This window comes from Chionomys nivalis, chromosome 24, assembly GCF_950005125.1.
Source record: "Chionomys nivalis chromosome 24, mChiNiv1.1, whole genome shotgun sequence".
Lineage (NCBI taxonomy): Eukaryota > Metazoa > Chordata > Mammalia > Rodentia > Cricetidae > Chionomys > Chionomys nivalis.
This window is the reverse complement of record NC_080109.1, coordinates 19702160-19708054: the sequence shown is the minus strand read 5'-3', so window position 1 is coordinate 19708054 and position 5895 is coordinate 19702160. Positions and strand designations below refer to the sequence as shown.

Genomic DNA, 5895 nt, shown 5'->3' with positions numbered 1-5895 from the left:
CATGCATTTAACTTCTCAAAAGTGGGACAAACGAAACAAAACAAAAATCTTGTTTTCAGAGATAGCTGGAAAAATTTCCAGTTCTCAGAAATTGATGGCCAGAGGCAGCTGTCACTGTCTGTTCTCCATGACGATGGAAAGAATGCAAAGAGACACACTCGCCATATCCCAGTACGGGACGACACAGACAGTGAGTGGCTCTGTAGGAGGAAATGTTTCTCTCAGAAGACGGTCCCAACTGCCACCTTGTTCTCAGATTACAGAAACCAGAACGCAGACAATGGCTGAGGCAAGTGTGAGCAAGCTTCTGACACGCAATGCAAAGATCCTACACACAAGTTGCACTTTGGTAATGGAGTTGCCATCCCCTGAGTCTTGAATTTACATTTACTCGAGGAGAGCTGGTGAAAGAACCCATAAGAATACAGCCTGCATTGGGGCGCACTGGCGTGCGGCTAAGCGGATGGAGTTGACCTTGCTGAATGAGATGGCCTTGAAAATCCTCTGCAAATGTGTGCTGCTTGGAGGCGTTCTAGTTTCCATAACAACTTTGTGTACTTGCTCTCGGGCAGTGTGTCTAATGCTGCCATGGGGTCCAGAACAATACCCACTCACACCAAGAAAACGAATGTGGCTTTCCCTTCCCATCACTGAAAGCAGGGGTTAGAGATGAGTTCCAAACATGTTTGTATTATGCTAAATAAACCTTGCTTATTACAGCCTGGGCCTCTCTGGTGGTCTCTCTCAGGGGGTCGTAATCTGGGCACAGCATGTGCTTTGAGGTCTCATATGCTTAAGCTATGCCCAGTCTTCTTTGCTGCCTGTGGATCAAGACGTAGACTTCTCAGCTCCTTCTCCAGCACCAAGTCTGCCTACATGCCACTGTGCTTCCCACCACAAAGATAATGGACTAAACCTGTGAACTGTAAGCCAACCTCAATACTTTATAAAAGTTGCCATGCTCATGGTGCCTCTTGCAGCAATAGAAACACGAAGATGTCAGACACAGATGACGCTAGGTTTCCAAGAAAGGCACACACCCTACCCATGATCTCTCCTTTGGTGCTCTGCTCAGTGTCTGCTTGTTGCACGGAGTCTCTGGACTACAGTGGCAGCCAATGAGTCACCCTTTAGGAACGTGCATCTAGAAGCTCTGGGCTACTTAGCTCCACAGAGTGGGTCATAAGGGACTCTGCGTGAATTCAATGTTCAAATCCTCTTGTGGCTCCATAGGCTGATATGGTTTCTGTTGGTGTAGGCCCAGGATGGGCAGTCAGAGAGTGATGGCACCCCTGAAGGGTCCTTGGAAGACTCCATATGTCCTAGGGATAAGAGGTGGGGGACGATGGGAATGGCTTCCTCCACCTGGAAGACTTGTACCCACTGTGACTCTGGTGCCTGGATGTGTCTGCTTTCCCATCTGTCCACTTCAGGCACTCTGTGTGATCTGCACTCTCTGAGCTTTTTGACACTCCACTGTTACACGTATCCTCTGTTTCATGTCCTATGTAAACCTCCGTGAACGGCAGGGATGCTGACTGTCCGGCACTCTATGTGTGCAAGATGCTGTGCCTTCACCCTGTTACAGCTAGGAGTCACAACAGCAAAATCCCCCCATGTGTGTGCTCCGCCAGCACAACTGCCCACTACTGGCTACTTATCCCCTTAACTATCCAACTCACCCTTTGGGAACCAAAGCCAAGTTCTCCCAATCTTCCCACACCAAACCCAAAACCTGTGACAGACCATTCCTCTCATCATCTGGCAAGATCTTCCCCAATTATTATTATTATTATTTTTTTTTTGATTTTTCGAGACAGGGTTTCTCTGTGGCTTTGGAGCCTGTCCTGGAACTACTCTGTAGACCAGGCTGGTCTCGAACTCACAGAGATCCGCCTGCCTCTGCCTCCCGAGTGCTGGGATTAAAGGCGTGCGCCACCATTGCCCGGCTCCCAATTATTCATGTTTCTCAAATATCTCAACTTCAAAACCTACCTAAACATCCCCCGAAAAGACTATTCTGATGTAATGGAAGCCTCTCAATTTGTATTCTCTCCGACACAACCAGACCCACCTTTCAGATAATAGTTGTTCTCTAGTTAGCCTTATATATCCAATTGAAATTCCCCTGGCTCCTCGCAAAACTCTCAAATGCCAGATCAGTACTCCTGACAAGCAACAGCCCAAGTCTTCCTGGCTACTGCCTATTTCCAAAGGTAAGATCTCGCCCCCTTTTCCTGGTCTTGGGACTCCTCTTTTCAACTACCAGGACCTAGAAATTTCAAATGTATATCTAAGATAAAAATTTTTCTTTATATTCAACTTTGCCCCTGTCTTTAGTCTATCTCTTTGAACAGATTTCAAATCAGCTGCAGATTGCTCTAGCTATGGTGGCAACAGCTCCAGCTGTTTCCTTGGAATCTACATCCTAGACAGTGCCAAAGCGTCCAGCCCCAGATAGTGCAGCCTCACAGACTGTTCCAACTCAGCCTACACTTCCATATGGTACAAGTGAAACGGCCTGCCCTTCCCAGCCTTGACCAGCAACCCAGCTTCCTTGGGTCCCCTAACAATGATGCCCCAATGTCAACAGGAAACAGCCAGAGAACGGTGCCCACTTATCAAACACCCAGCGACTGAATAATAAAACAAAAAGGTGAGCATGAATTGACTCTGGCAGGCCCAAGAATGGCAAACACGGCTCTGGCAGGCCTTTCCCTCTTCTCTTTTCTTTGCTAAAAACCAGTACATTACATCCCTAAAACTGGCCATCAAGCTCTATTCTCTTCTTTGGCTACTTCCTCCTCCGGACCTAACTAGTACTGAAGTGTCGCAATCAAAAGTCCCCTTTTGGTCATCCTAATTAAGATGCCCAATCAAAACAAACCAACTCATCCTAACGCAGGGGTTTCCCCTTTTATGTTTATAAACTGCCATTTGTGATCTAATGTACAAGGGAAGTAGAAAAAGACAAGATCTCCTGAGTAAATTGGGAGCGTGGGGACCATGGGAGAGGGCTGAAGAAGAGGGCAGAGGAAAGGAGGGGAACGGAGAAAAATATATAGCTCAATAAAAAAATAACTTAAAAAAACAAAATAAAACTGTCATTTGCCTATGGACCACCTCTGTTTCTCCTCTATCCCACAGGAGCAAATATCCCTTACCCCTATTCCTTTTCTTTTCCCCTTCTCCCTCACGTCTATCTCTTGTCCTTGTCTCTTATTCCCTGCCCTTTGTCCCTCTGGGGTAAATAAATCTTTGGGCTGGGAACTTGGTCTTGGGTTGTCTTGTGCCAAAGCAGGTCACTTCAGTGATCATATACCCTATTAAACTCTACATACTCGTGAAATCCACAATTAAAAATATCCTATTTCAATATGTCTTCTAATCTGCCTTCACTCAATCCAAGGGGAATATGTATTTATAAACTATACCATTAGTCTGCCCAAGTGCAACACAAACATACTGCCTTGTTTATTTCTGGGAGAACTTATACTTACCATAGTCTACAGAGGCTGATAATAGAAGCAAAATGTTCTTTCCTTAAGAGCCCTTATTTAAGGAATTAACAGCTGTTTTTTTTCTGTGCTTTAAAAAACTTGTATTATGCAAGAAATTGGGTTTAATATAGCAAACCATTTTTAGAGTATTTAATGAAAATACATATAAAGAATCGCAAATCTATTTATACTAATTACTTTAGCCCACATAACAATAGTCTCCTGATCTTTATGACTTTCGTCAGAGCAGAACTAGGCGGTATTGAACGTCTTCTCAATGAATGAAAATACATTCACTGTACAGGTGTGGACTACACAGGTGAAAATGTTTTTGGTGGTCTTTACTTTTCAAATTTGATTCTTTTGTGTTCCCTCTCTTTTCCGTAACCCAGATAGAGCCTTGTGCTTGCTAGGCCAATGCTCTGCCCCTGAACTAAATCTTCAACACTTCAAATTTGTGTTTTAAATTGCTCGTGTGGTATTTAGAGTAGGTTCTAATTAAAACGCCACAAAGAGATAGAGAACAGGAAATCTTTCTATTCCCGTTCCCCACCCACTGAGGCCTCCTGAAACAAACGAGGTTATAAACTACTGATATCTCTTGTTATACCCACCCCATTATTAAAGAATTTGTTGCTAGCATAGCCCTTATTAAAAATTCTTATTATTTCAAGCCACAGTAGGACCAGTAGGGCATGTCAGAATCCTGCAATCTTTACATCAAACTACAGTAAAAACAAACCGCAGTGGTTTAGGAGCTGTTAAAGCCGATGGCTCAATAGGTCTAAATCTAAGTAGCTGGTTTTAAGATTTAGACTCGGGGAGAAAACGTATGATAAGAGCCGAGGGAATGAGATTTTCGTTCCTCAGAATGTGATAAAGATTCTGGAAAGCTTTTGGAGGACTGGATCACGTGGTTTGGACTTTTGCTAGTCAAGCAGTGTGCTGACGAGCGCGGCTCCCTGCCAGGCCTCAGGGGTTCCTGCCCAGACCTCAGGCAGTTCGCTCCAACCCGAGCTGGATTCCAAAGCCAGGCGTCGCCCGGCGGTCCCCGCCCTCGTCGGCCTGCTAGCTGGAGGGCCGCGCGACACTTCGCGGCTCCTCGACCCGGGATGGGTGCAGGGAAGAGGCGCGGACTGCTCTGACTCCCAGCCTCTGCTTGGGCCTCACGCTCCGCACATCCGTCCTCTGTCAACCGGCCCGGAGCAGTCCAGGGTGGTTTCTCCACCGCACCCAAGGCTTCCGAAAGCCGGCCCTCCCTCATCTTCCCTTCCTCGACCGGGGCTGATAGATCACGCGGCTCCGAAAGACACTCAACAACTGGGCAGAGCTCCCAGGCCAGCCGGAGCAGGAGGTGCGACTCGGCGAGAGGGGCGGGGCCCTGACGGGCAACACTACAGTCCAATAGCGTCTCTGTACCTCCCAGTGTGGCCCAATGAGGCGCGAGAGGCGGGACTTCCGCTCGCCCCGCTGTTGTCGTCCCTGCTCGGACTCGCTTGGGTAGGGGCTCGGTGCGGATCCTCAGTCATGAAGTCCGGGTAGCGACTTCTCCCGAGTGCCCGCGAGCCTGGGTTCCGGGGCCGGACTTCAGGTAAGAGCTTGCGTGGCTCGGCCGCGGTGGGCGGGGGTTGTCCTCGGGCCTGGCCGGGAGAACACACCCCCTCCGGCCTGGGTGCGGTGGCCCGCGGCGGGGACTTGTAGGGCCCTTCGGTGTCAGTACACGCCCGTGCGGGACACCGGTTCTTAGCGCCCGGTCCTGCGGGCTTGTCGGTCTGAAGTTGTCGGGTCGTGGGTTTTGCTTCCCACGTTCCCTTCCAGAGGTGCCTGTGGCCTGGAAAGGTACTTGGAAGACTTCCCTTGACCCAGCACTTGACTCTTAAGTCTTCGGAGAAAATTCTCCCGGGTCAGTTTTATCTTTGAAAAAAAATAAGAAGAAGAAAAAATGCGATCGCTCGCTTCCTTTCTTTCTCACCGCCTCCCTCCCCCGCCCCCTTCCTTCCCTAAAAGCTCAGCTTTCTGGCTTAGACGTGACCTTGCTAGAGCTACACACCGCTCACTCCCCTCCCCCGCCCAATTTTTGAAGTTTGAACTTCGGCAAGGACGCTTATGAATTGATCTGTCCCCCCCAGAGGGAAACAACTTTGGTAGCCTCTGCTGCATGTTCTCTGCTGGCTTTTGGTAAATGGCTGTATTTTGTCCTAATCTGGCAGTAATTTCCGCAACTCCCGTTTTATCCTCACTTTCAGCACCGTGGGCAGCTGCTGTGGGCTGACGGCCGCCCCAAACCTGCCCCGGTGTTGTTCGCCCTGTGATGCAGCAGTTACAGTGGAATCTGCATTCCTTCAGGCAGTGACTAGAAGACAGCTGCGCTTTCTGACCCAACACAGTAAAGTTG

At 48.5% G+C, this 5895-nt stretch overlaps 1 protein-coding gene across 2 annotated transcripts in view; it reads left to right on the top strand.

Annotated features, from left to right (window-relative positions):
• Positions 1 to 4945: 4945 nt before the first annotated feature.
• The window catches only part of Rnf13 (ring finger protein 13), an 80636-nt gene continuing 79686 nt past the window's right edge, over positions 4946 to 5895 (top strand). The window contains exon 1 of one of the 2 annotated variants that reach the window (XM_057757250.1): positions 4946 to 5091. The gene's annotated coding sequence lies outside the window, so the exon portion shown is untranslated. The remainder of the gene's footprint in view (positions 5092 to 5895) is intronic. The other variant, XM_057757251.1, reaches the window with a different exon arrangement.